At 43.4% G+C, this 13,101-nt stretch overlaps 1 protein-coding gene across 16 annotated transcripts in view; it reads left to right on the top strand.

Annotated features, from left to right (window-relative positions):
* LOC110522572 (neurexin-3b) overlaps nucleotides 1-13,101 on the top strand; it is a 628,889-nt gene that overhangs the window by 606,930 nt on the left and 8,858 nt on the right. The gene's annotated exons all lie outside the window — the stretch shown is intronic.

Here is a 13,101-nt window from a genome sequence, read left to right as displayed (position 1 = left end):
CCTGTTGTAGTCATTCTCCCTCTCTCTCCACACTTGTGGAAGATGTTCTCTCCCTCTTTCCTCTCTTGTGGAATTCATTCTCTCCCCCTCTGTCCCCTCTTGTCTAAGTCATTATCCCCCTCGCTATCATCCTGTGGAAGTCATTCTCCCCCTCGATGTTCTCCTATGGAAGTCATCCTCCCCCTCTCTACCCCTCCTGTGGAATTAATTATCTCTGTCTTGTCCCTCCTGTGGAAGTCATTCTCCCCCCTCTCTGTACTTCCGTGGAAGACATTCTGCCTCTCTCTTTCCTCTTGTGGAAGTCATTCTCCCCAGTCTCCCCTCCTGTGGAATTCATTCTCCCCCTCTCCCCTCTACCCTCCGGTGGAGTCGTTTTCCCCTCTCTCCGCCCCTCTCTCCCCTCCTGTGGAAGTCATTCTCACCCTCTCCCCTCTACCTTCCTGTGGAAGTCATTCTCCCCCTCTCCCCTCTACCCTCCTGTGGAAGTCATTCTCCCTCCCTCTCTCCACACCCGTGAAAGTCATTATCTCACCTCTCCCTTCCTGTGGATGTCATTCTCCCCCTCTCCTTTAGTGTGGAAGTCATTCTCTCCCCTCTTGTGAAAGTCATTCTCCCCCTCGCTCCTCTCTTGTGGAATTTATTCTCCACCTCTCTATCATCCTGTGGAAGTAATTCTCTCTCCCTCCCTTTCCCTCCTGTGAATGTCATTCTCCCCCTCTCTGCACTTCTGTGGAAGACATTCACCCCCTCTCTCTCCTATTGTGGGAGTCTTTTTCCCCTCTCTCCACTCCTGTGAATGTCATTCTCCCCCTCTCTCCACTCCTGTGAATGTCATTCTCCAACTCTCTCCACTCATGTGAATGTCATTCTCCCCCTCTCTCCACTCCTGTGAATGTCATTCTCCCCCTCTCTCCACTCCTGTGAATGTCATTCTCCCCCTCTCTCCACTCCTGTGGAAGTCATTCTACCCCTGTCTCCACTCCTGTGAATGTCATTCTCACCCTCTCTCCACTCCTGTGGAAGTCATTCTACCCCTCTCTCCACTCCTGTGAATGCCATTCTCCCCCTCTCTCCACTCCTGTGGAAGTCATTCTCCCCCTCTCTCCACTCCTGTGAATGTCATTCTCACCCTCTCTCCACTCCTGTGAATGTCATTCTCACCCTCTCTCCACTCCTGTGAATGTCATTCTCCTCCTCTCTCCACTCCTGTGAATGTCATTCTCCCCCTCTCTCCACTCTTGTGGAAGTCTTTCTCCCCCTCTCTACCATCCTGTGGAAGTCAATCTCCCCCTCGCTGCCTCTCTCCTCTCCTGTGGATGTCATTCTCTCCCTTTCTCCCCTCCTGTGGAAGTCATTATCCCCTCTCTCCACTCCTGTGGAAATCATTCTACCCCTCTCTCCACTCCTGTGAATGTCATTCTTCGCCTCTCTCCACTCATGTGAATGTCATTCTCCCCCTCTCTCCACTCCTGTGAATGTCATTCTCCCCCTCTCTCCACTCTTGTGGAAGTCTTTCTCCCCCTCTCTGCCTCTCTCCTCTCCTGTGGATGTCATTCTCCCCCTTTCTCCCCTCCTGTGGAAGTCTTTCTCCCTTCTCTCTCCCCTCCTGTGGAAGTCAATTCCTCCCCTTCTCTCCCCTCCTGTGGATGTCATTCTCTAGCGATCTAAAAAAAAAATGTATTAGTGGGCTGTCCTTCCAAATGCCATCATCGAACACTAATTAATTCCAAGCTAATCTGCCTAAATATGCCTGGGCTAATTATCAAACATATGTCCACTTTTTTCTCAGCACAATGTAAATCGGTTTTCATTAAGACCACCTGAAAACTATGTATTGGCCTATTCTGTTATCCCTGGCAGGAGATAATGAATCAGCGATTCGGCTTAGTTAATTATATATTTGATTTAATTATTTTTTTATATTTTTCCGTGTTGAAAGAGGTTTCCGAATATGTGGATAAGGAAGTAATTGTACAGTTTATAATCTCTAGAGCTTTGTGACCTTAAGTTGTATCGTGGGCTAAAGGCATTGTGGTTACGGTTTTTAGTAGGAATGTTGTTTTTTTATGTGGCCCGTTAAATGTTCTCTTTAAAGCAATACATATGATAGCTTTATGTTATCTCAATACATATGATAGCTTTATGTTATCTCAATACATATGATAGCTTTATGTTATCTCAATACATATGATAGCTTTATGTTATCTCAATACATATGATAGCTTTATGTTATCTCAATACATATGATAGCTTTATGTTATCTCAATACACATGATAGCTTTATGTTATCTCAATGCATATGATAGCTTTATGTTATCTCAATGCATATGTTAGCTTTATGTTATCTCAATACATATGATAGCTTTATGTTATCTCAATACATATGATAGCTTTATGTTATCTCAATACATATGATAGCTTTATGTTATCTCAATACATATGATAGCTTTATGTTATCTCAATACATATGATAGCTTTATGTTATCTCAATACATATGATAGCTTTATGTTATCTCAATACACATGATAGCTTTATGTTATCTCAATGCATATGATAGCTTTATGTTATCTCAATGCATATGTTAGCTTTATGTTATCTCAATGCATATGATAGCTTTATGTTATCTCAATACATATGATAGCTTTATGTTATCTCAATGCATATGTTAGCTTTATGTTATCTCAATGCATATGATAACATAAAGCTATCTCAATACATATGATAGCTTTATGTTATCTCAATGCATATGTTAGCTTTATGTTATCTCAATGCACATGATAGCTTTATGTTATCTCAATACACATGATAGCTTTATGTTATCTCAATACACATGATAGCTTTATGTTATCTCAATGCATATGATAGCTTTATGTTATCTCAATACATATGTTAGCTTTATGTTATCTCAATACATGTGACAGCTGTATGTTATCTCAATACATATGATAGCTTTATGTTATCTCAATACATATGTTAGCTTTATGTTATCTCAATACATATGATAGCTTTATGTTATCTCAATACATATGTTAGCTTTATGTTATCTCCATACATATGATAGCTTTATGTTATCTCAATACATATGTTAGCTTTATGTTATCTCAATACATATGACAGCTTTATGTTATCTCAATACATATGATAGCTTTATGTTATCTCAATGCATGAAGTTGTAATGACTTTGTTTACCTAAGGACAGGTGAAATTAAATGGACATGGCAGACAGCTTGAACAATTTAAAAGTTTAACTTCCAAAACTTAAATCCCAAGTATTCTCAGAAGCAAAAGTTTGAGTAAGTACAGAATATTCTGCACTTGTCAGTCAGAGTTGAGTTAACTTGGTACCCCCTCATGGAGGCATACTGCAGGGGTAACAATAAACTACATTTAGTCCTAAACAGTCATACATGCATCTCACTATGTTGACACAGACATTCATACCCTCATGCTGCCCCTCTGCCTCAGGTTTTATGAACAGTTGCATGACATTTTTTTGAATTTGTTGTGTTTCTTTTATGTTTGAATCTTTTTCTTTTCCATAGTGAAGTGTATTCTGGACATCTCTACTCTTCTGTACCCTTTCTGTCTACTCTTCTGTACCCTTTCTGTCTTACTCTTCTGTACCCTTTCTGTCTTACTCTTCTGTACCCTTTCTGTCTTACTCTTCTGTACCCTTTCTGTCTTACTCTTCTGTACCCTTTCTGTCTACTCTTCTGTACCCTTTCTGTCTTACTCTTCTGTACCCTTTCTGTCTACTCTTCTGTACCCTTTCTGTCTACTCTTCTGTACCCTTTCTGTCTTACTCTTCTGTACCCTTTCTGTCTTACTCTTCTGTACCCTTTCTGTCTACTCTTCTGTACCCTTTCTGTCTACTCTTCTGTACCCTTTCTGTCTACTCTTCTGTACCCTTTCTGTCTTACTCTTCTGTACCCTTTCTGTCTTACTCTTCTGTACCCTTTCTGTCTTACTCTTCTGTACCCTTTCTGTCTACTCTTCTGTACCCTTTCTGTCTACTCTTCTGTACCCTTTCTGTCTACTCTTCTGTACCCTTTCTGTCTACTCTTCTGTACCCTTTCTGTCTACTCTTCTGTACCCTTTCTGTCTTACTCTTCTGTACCCTTTCTGTCTTACTCTTCTGTACCCTTTCTGTCTTACTCTTCTGTACCCTTTCTGTCTTACTCTTCTGTACCCTTTCTGTCTTACTCTTCTGTACCCTTTCTGTCTTACTCTTCTGTACCCTTTCTGTCTTACTCTTCTGTACCCTTTCTGTCTTACTCTTCTGTACCCTTTCTGTCTTACTCTTCTGTACCCTTTCTGTCTTACTCTTCTGTACCCTTTCTGTCTTACTCTTCTGTACCCTTTCTGTCTTACTCTTCTGTACCCTTTCTGTCTACTCTTCTGTACCCTTTCTGTCTTACTCTTCTTTTGCTTATGATTTGAGTTGTCCGGACTTATTGATTTTGTTCTCCTCATCCGCCCATCTACCAGGATAGAGCTGATCCCTCCCCTTTGCCTCATCTTGTGCCGCATGATATCTCTGTGGTTGAAAGTGAAACAACAGTACTCCTACTCATCTTCTTGTTGATGTTTACTGTGCCATTATTAAAGGCCGATTCTGAAACATACCCTATTTTCCATTTACAACACAGGAAATGAAAGGCAACACAATATTTTCTTGCCATCATACTTTGGTTGGGCCTTGTGCAGGCAACCCCATTCTGTCTCAAGAAAGTTGTGTCTGAAAGAATGACTCCCCGCCCGCCCACCCTCCCTCCCTCCCTCCCTCCCCCCACCCCACCCAACCCCACGCCCACCCCGCCTTCTTTCTCTCAGCCTTTCTGCATATACATGTCGATTTTGAATGCAGGTGGCATAAAAATTATTTTATTGCTGCAAAGTATATCTGTTTTTCTATTCTATATATGTTGCTGCCAGTAGAAGGCATTTGTGGCATGTCTATACAGTAGACTAGAAGACTAACTTCCTGTAACTACCTCGGTGACTCCTCCTCCTTCTTGCTAATGCATGCTGTGATTTGATTGGTGGCCATTTTGTGTGCTTCTACCTCCACCTACAACTCTGCTCTCAGGCTAACCTCGCCTCGCCCTGCCTGGGGCAGCAGTGATGGTTACCCCTCCACTGCTGCCCCTCCTGCTTCTTGTCGTGTTGGTTACCGTGTCTGTAGTGTTTTTCTGTCTGTCTGTGTACGTCTGCCAACCTGTTGTGTCTGTTCTTACTGTTTGTCTGTGATTGTTTTGTCTATGTTTGAAAACTGTCTAAACCTGAACCTACCCTCTGATCCTGAGAGAGTTCCACAAGAAGGCAAATAAGGAACATTGCCAAGAATATTCTACACCTGCGGCTGAATCCATTTCAAGAACCACAGTTGTGCAATGTACCAATTCAATGAGTAGATGATAACATAATGAAGCACATTTCCCCTAACTATAGTGCCTTGCGAAAGTATTCGGCCCCCTTGATCTTTGCGACCTTTTGCCAGATTTCAGGCTTCAAACATAAAGATATAAACCTGTATTTTTTGTGAAGAATCAACAACAAGTGGGACACAATCATGAAGTGGAACGACATTTATTGGATATTTCAAACTTTTTTAACAAATCAAAAACTGAAAAATTGGGCGTGTAAAATTATTCAGCCCCCTTAAGTTAATACTTTGTAGCGCCACCTTTTGCTGCGATTACAGCTGTAAGTCGCTTGGGGTATGTCTCTATCAGTTTTGCACATCGAGAGACTGACATTTTTTCCCATTCCTCCTTGCAAAACAGCCCGAGCTCAGTGAGGTTGGATGGAGAGCATTTGTGAACAGCAGTTTTCAGTTCTTTCCACAGATTCTCGATTGGATTCAGGTCTGGACTTTGACTTGGCCATTCTTACACCTGGATATGTTTATTTTTGAACCATTCCATTGTAGATTTTGCTTTATGTTTTGGATCATTGTCTTGTTGGAAGACAAATCTCCGTCCCAGTCTGAGGTCTTTTGCAGACTCCATCAGGTTTTCTTCCAGAATGGTCCTGTATTTGGCTCCATCCATCTTCCCATCAATTTTAACCATCTTCCCTGTCCCTGCTGAAGAAAAGCAGGCCCAAACCATGATGCTGCCACCACCATGTTTGACAGTGGGAATGGTGTGTTCAGAGTGATGGGCTGTGTTGCTTTTACGCCAAACATAACGTTTACATTGTTGCCAAAAAGTTCAATTTTGGTTTCATCTGACCAGAGCACCTTCTTCCACATGTTTGGTGTGTCTCCCAGGTGGCTTGTGGCAAACTTTAAACAACACTTTTTATGGATATCTTTAAGAAATGGCTTTCTTCTTGCCACTCTTCCATAAAGGCCAGATTTGTGCAATATACGACACATTGTTGTCCTATGGACAGAGTCTCCCACCTCAGCTGTAGATCTGTGCAGTTCATCCAGAGTGATCATGGGCCTCTTGGCTGCATCTCTGATCAGTCTTCTCCTTGTATGAGCTGAAAGTTTAGAGGGACGGCCAGGTCTTGGTAGATTTGCAGTGGTCTGATACTCCTTCCATTTCAATATTATCGCTTGCACAGTGCTCCTTGGGATGTTTAAAGCTTGGGAAATCTTTTTGTATCCAAATCCGGCTTTAAACTTCTTCACAACAGTATCTCGGACCTGCCTGGTGTGTTCCTTGTTCTTCATGATGCTCTCTAAGCTTTTAACGGACCTTTGAGACTATCACAGTGCAGGTGCATTTATACGGAGACTTGATTACACACAGGTGGATTGTATTTATCATCATTAGTCATTTAGGTCAACATTGGATCATTCAGAGATCCTCACTGCACTTCTGGAGAGAGTTTGCTGCACTGAAAGTAAAGGGGCTGAATAATTTTGCACGCCCAATTTTTCAGTTTTTGATTTGTTAAAAAAGTTTGAAATATCCAATAAATGTCGTTCCACTTCATGATTGTGTCCCACTTGTTGTTGATTCTTCTCCAAAAAATACAGTTTTATATCTTCATGTTTGAAGCCTGAAATGTGGCAAAAGTTCGCAAAGTTCAAGGGGGCCGAATACTTTCGCAAGGCACTGTAACTTCCTTATCAACCATAATCCATGTAGACCGCTACAACTCTGTCAGATGTAAGTCACTTGACTACTTGACAAATGGATTGATTACCACGACATCCACATGCTGTTCAAGTGTCTTGTGAAACCTCATCATTATTCTGCAGGTAATCAGTCACTTTGGTGCAGGGAAAAAAATTATGCCTTGGCTTGTCTTAGAGAATTATAGCATTTTGAATTTACATTTTAGTCACTTAGCTGACAGTCTTATCCAGTGCAACATTAGAAACATCGTACGTTATTTTTTAAAGAACAAAAGAGCAGAGCGACAGATAGTTTACTTCACAACAGTGTCAGTCTAACAGCGCCTCCATAAAACGAGGACATAAGACAGCCACCTAGCAGCACAAGACAAACCACATGCAATAAAACCTCATGAAATGTAACTACATGAGCATTTAGATTAACGACTGATGAATAGGCCCGGTAATCTAATGGAGACCTAACCTAATTCTGCATGTCTCATTAACACGAGGCGGGAGGGAAAACAGGGGGGATGAAACCAGTGGAGAGAGTGAACTATGAGAGGGGTAGATCAATGACTCCCTCTCTCAACTAGCTGTGTTGCTCTGGCGTTGTTAGGTCCCATCGGGCCGGCTGTCACGTCAATGCAGGCCCTAGATCAGTTTAAAGGTTATTCAGCTGACACATGTCAATGGAGCGGGTGGGGGGGGGGGGGGGGGCTTAATGGCCATTCGACAAATTGACCGGCAAACGGGACTTGCCGGGCTGCGTTACGACGCCGTGGCTGGCTGGAGAATGCCAATTTAAAATGCAGGAGTGCACCCAGCCAGGCTCATGATGACGGATTAAGACATATCTGCCACACTCCCCTGTAACGGGACAGGACACCTGACAGAAAAACATCCCAGATGTACTGTACAGTGCCTTGGGAAAGTAATCAGAACCCTTGACTTTTTCCACATTTTGTTAAGTTACAGGCATATTATAAAATGTTTTACATTTAAAAAAAATCCTCAGCAATCTACACACGATATCCCATAACAACAAAGTGAAAATGTCAAAGCAAAAACCAAGCCATGAGGTCGAAGGAGCAATCGGAAGAGAAGGGCCTTGTTCAGGGAGGTGCCCAAGAACCCGATGGTCACTCGTACAGAGCTCCAGAGTACCTCTGTGGAGATGGGATAAACTTTCAGAAGGACAACTATCTTTGCAGTACTCCACCAATCAAGTATTTTTAATAGAGTGGCCAGACGGAAGCCATACCTCAGTAAAAGGCACATGACAGCCCGCTTGGAGTTTGCCAAAAGGCACCTAAAGACTCTCAGACCATGAGAAACAAGATTCTCTGGTCTGATGAAACTAAGATTAAACTCTTTGGCCTGAATGCCAAGCGTCATGTCTGTAGGAAACCTGGCACCATGGTAGTGGCAGCATCATGCTGTGGGGATGTTTTTCAGCAGCATGGACTGGGGGACTAGTCTGGATCGAGGCAAAGATGAAAGGAGGAAAATTACAGAGAGATCCTTAATGAAAACCTGCTCCAGAGCGCTCAGGACCTCAGACTGGGGCAACGGTTCACCTTCCAACAGGACAACAATCCTAAGCACACAGCCAAGACAACGCAGGAGTAGCTTTGGGACAAGTCTCTGAATTTCCTTGAGTGGCCAAGACCTGAAAATAGCTGTGCAGCAAAACTCCCCATCCAACCTGAGCTTGAGAGAATCTGCAGAGAAGAATGGAAGACACTCCTCAAATACAAGCTTGTAGCGTTGTAGCCAAAAAGACTCTATTCTGTAATCGCTGCCAAAGGTGCTTCAACAAAGTTTTGAGCAAAAGGTCAGAATACTTATGTAAATTTGATATTTCAGTTTTCTATTTGTAATACATTTGCAAACAATTCTAAAAACCTGTTTTTGCTTTGTCATTATGGAGTATTGTGTGTAGATTGATGAGGAAAATACACAATTTAATCAATTTTAGAATAAGGCTTTAACCTAACAAAATGTGGAAAAAGTCAAGGAGTCTGAATACATTCCAAAGTATTTGTACACCCCTTAAAATGTGTGTACTCGGCTGTTTCAATCACACCCGTTGCTGACAGGTGTAGAAAATTGAGCACACAGCCATGCAATCTCCATAGACAAATATTGGCAGTAGAATTGCCTTACTGAAGAGCTCAGAGACTTTCAATGTGGCACCATCATAGGATGCTACCTTTCCAACAAGTAAGTTCGTCAAATTTCTGCCCTGCCAACTGTAAGTGCTGTTATTGTGAAGTGGAATCGTCTAGGAGCAACATCGCCTCAGCCGTGAAGTGGTAGGCCACACAAGCTCACAGAAATGGGACCGCCAAGTGCTGAAATGCGTAGGGTGTAAAAATTGTCTGTCCTTGGTTGCATTACTCACTACCAAGTTCCAAACTGTTTCTGGAAGCAACGTCAACACAATAACTTTCGTCGGGAGCTTCATGAAATGGGTTTGCACACAAGCCTAAGATCACAATGCCAAGCGCCGGCTGGAGTGATGTAAAGCTCGCCGCCATTGGACTCTGGAGGAGAGGAGAAGAGAGCGGTGGACAGATAGAGGAGAGGAGAAGAGAGAGGGGGACAGATGGAGAAGAAAGGGGGTAAGACAGAAACTGCTGCTCTGAGATTTTCATCATCCACACTGCATCTGTCTTCCTCCGGATGCTGAGGTGGGTTGTGAGGACTGTTTTTTGTTCCGACGCATCCTACATTACTCTGCTTCTGTCTCAACATAGACCACTTTGTTTAAAGGACGACGTCCTAACAGAAGAGGTTAGTAAATAACGCTGCTTCTCTTAGATGTATGCTACTGAGATTCACCTCAAGGTGAAAAGACAGAAACTTGTCCATGTCTAGTTTGTGCCCCATAGATGATAGGATCAGTTTGCTTTGCTTGGTAGAAAGCTCAAACTTTCCCACGATGCACCTGTATATTATAATAAGCCCAGGTGCAGTATGTACTTTGAAATACTCTGATAGTAAGTGTTGTGTTGTTGGTCTCGCTCTCTCACTCTCTCTCTCTCTGGTAATCATCTCTCTGCCTGCCGAGCCAGAGTTGAATGAATCTGCTGTAGTAGGCCTCAGGCACAACGGGATTTAAGGTCTGAAAACGACTCTTCACACACAATCTTTAGCCAGCCCTGTAAAATCTGAGTCAGTCACTGTGGCTGTGTCTGGGTGAGGAGTGCCTGTGTGCTGCCTGCCTGTCTGCCATCTGTCTCTCTGTGCTGTCACAGCCGCTAAAACCCGTCGCGCTGCCTTCCTGATGGGACTCATCTCTATTCCGAGGTCTCAGCAAATGCTGGACGGACACGGAGATTAGTCAGAAAATAAAGAGAGAGAGAGACAGAAAGGGAAGAAGAGAAGAGAGAGGGGGACAGGAAGAGAAGAAAAGAAGAGAGAGGGGGACAGGAAGAGAAGAGAGAGGGGGACAGGAAGAGAAGAAGAGAAGTGAGGGGGACAGGAAGAGAAGAAAAGAGAGAGGGGGACAGGAAGAGAAGAAGAGAAGTGAGAGGGGCACAGGAAGAGAAGAAAAGAAGTGAGGGGGACAGGAAGAGAAGAAAAGAGAGAGGGGGACAGGAAGAGAAGAAAAGAAGAGAGAGGGGGACAGGAAGAGAAGAAGAGAAGAGAGAGGGGGACAGGAAGAGAAGAAAAGAAGAGAGAGGGGGACAGGAAGAGAAGAGAGAGGGGGACAGGAAGAGAAGAGAGAGGGGGACAGGAAGAGAAGAAGAGAAGTGAGGGGGACAGGAAGAGAAGAAAAGAGAGAGGGGGACAGGAAGAGAAGAAGAGAAGTGAGAGGGGCACAGGAAGAGAAGAAGAGAAGTGAGGGGGACAGGAAGAGAAGAAAAGAGAAAAGAGAAAAAGAGAAAAGAGAATCTTGACATTAGTCCACAAACCCCTCCATCTTGACATTCGTCCACAAAGAACTCCATCTTGACATTAGTCCACAAAGCCAATCCATTTAGACATTAGTCCACAAAGCCCTTCATCTTGACATTAGTCCACAAAGCCCTCCATCTTGACATTAGTCCACAAAGCCCCTCCATCTTGACATTAGTCCACAAAGCCCCTCCATCTTGACATTAGTCCACAACGCCCTCCATCTTGACATTAGTCCACAAAGCCCTCCATCTTGACATTAGTCCACAAAGCCAATCCATTTAGACATTAGTCCACAAAGCCCTCCATCTTGACATTAGTCCACAAAGCCCTCCATCTTGACATTAGTCCACAAAGCCCCTCTATCTTGACATTAGTCCACAAAGCCCCTCTATCTTGACATTAGTCCACAAAGCCCTCCATCTTGACATTAGTCCACAAAGCCCTCCATCTTGACATTAGTCCACAAAGCCCTCCATCTTGACATTAGTCCACAAAGCCAATCCATCTTGACATTAGTCCACAAATCCTCTCTATCTTGACATTAGTCCACAAAGCCCTCCATCTTGACATTAGTCCACAAAGCCAATCGATTTAGACATTAGTCCACAAAGCCCTCCATCTTGACATTAGTCCACAAAGCCCTCCATCTTGACATTAGTCCACAAAGCCAATCCATCTTGACATTAGTCCACAAATCCCCTCTATCTTGACATTAGTCCACAAAGCCCTCCATCTTGACATTAGTCCACAAAGCCAATCCATCTTGACATTAGTCCACAAATCCCCTCTATCTTGACATTAGTCCACAAAGTCCTCCATCTTGACATTAGTCCACAAAGCCCTCCATCTTGACATTAGTCCACAAAGCCCTCCATCTTGACATTAGTCCACAAAGCCCTCCATCTTGACATTAGTCCACAATGCCCTCCATCTTGACATTAGTCCACAAAGCCCTCCATCTTGACATTAGTCCACAAAGCCCTCCATCTTGACATTAGTCCACAAACCCAATCCATTTAGACATTAGTCCACAAAGCCAATCCATCTTGACATTAGTCCACAAACCCCTCCATCTTGACATTAGTCCACAAAGCCCTCCATCTTGACATTAGTCCACAAAGCCCCTCTATCTTGACATTAGTCCACAAAGCCCTCCATCTTGACATTAGTCCACAAAGCCCTCCATCTTGACATTAGTCCACAAAGCCCCTCTATCTTGACATTAGTCCACAAAGCCTTCCATCTTGACATTAGTCCACAAAGCCCTCCATCTTGACATTAGTCCACAAAGCCCCTCTATCTTGACATTAGTCAAAAAGAGAAAGGAACTGACAGGTCAGAGAGTTGTGTACCTTCAGGTTTCCTGTACTAAAGGAAGGGAGGCTTAACACAAAGCCCACAAAGCGCAAATCTTGACATTAGTCCACAAAGCCCTCCATCTTGACATTAGTCCACAAAGCCCCTCTATCTTGACATTAGTCCACAAAGCCCTCCATCTTGACATTAGTCCACAAAGCCCTCCATCTTGACATTAGTTCAAAAAGCCCTCCATCTTGACATTAGTTCAAAAAGCCCTCCATCTTGACATTAGTCCACAACGCCCCTCCATCTTGACATTAGTCCACAACGCCCCTCCATCTTGACATTAGTCCACAATGCCCTCCATCTTGACATTAGTCCACAAAGCCCTCCATCTTGACATTAGTCCACAAAGCCCCTCTATCTTGACATTAGTCCGCAAAGCCTTCCATCTTGACATTAGTCCACAACGCCCCTCCATCTTGACATTAGTCCACAATGCCCTCCATCTTGACATTAGTCCACAAAGCCCTCCATCTTGACATTAGTCCACAAAGCCCTCCATCTTGACATTAGTCCACAAAGCCTTCCATCTTGACATTAGTCCACAAAGCCCTCCATCTTGACATTAGTCCACAAAGCCAGTCCAGCTTGACATTAACAAAGAAATCAAAACAAACAGCGTCTCTTTAAGTAAACCCATTAGAATGTGCAGTGTTTCCACTGAGGTGAACCAATGAAATGTGCAACGCTGGTAATAGAGCTAACGTTAGAGGATCAAAGTATTTACTAAAATGTCAAGGTCCTCTGGCATGCT

Source organism: Oncorhynchus mykiss, chromosome 4, assembly GCF_057628025.1.
Source record: "Oncorhynchus mykiss isolate SJ-2025 chromosome 4, ASM5762802v1, whole genome shotgun sequence".
NCBI lineage: Eukaryota > Metazoa > Chordata > Actinopteri > Salmoniformes > Salmonidae > Oncorhynchus > Oncorhynchus mykiss.
Note: the sequence above shows the minus strand (reverse complement) of the source record. Positions and strands in the feature narration are given on the sequence as shown.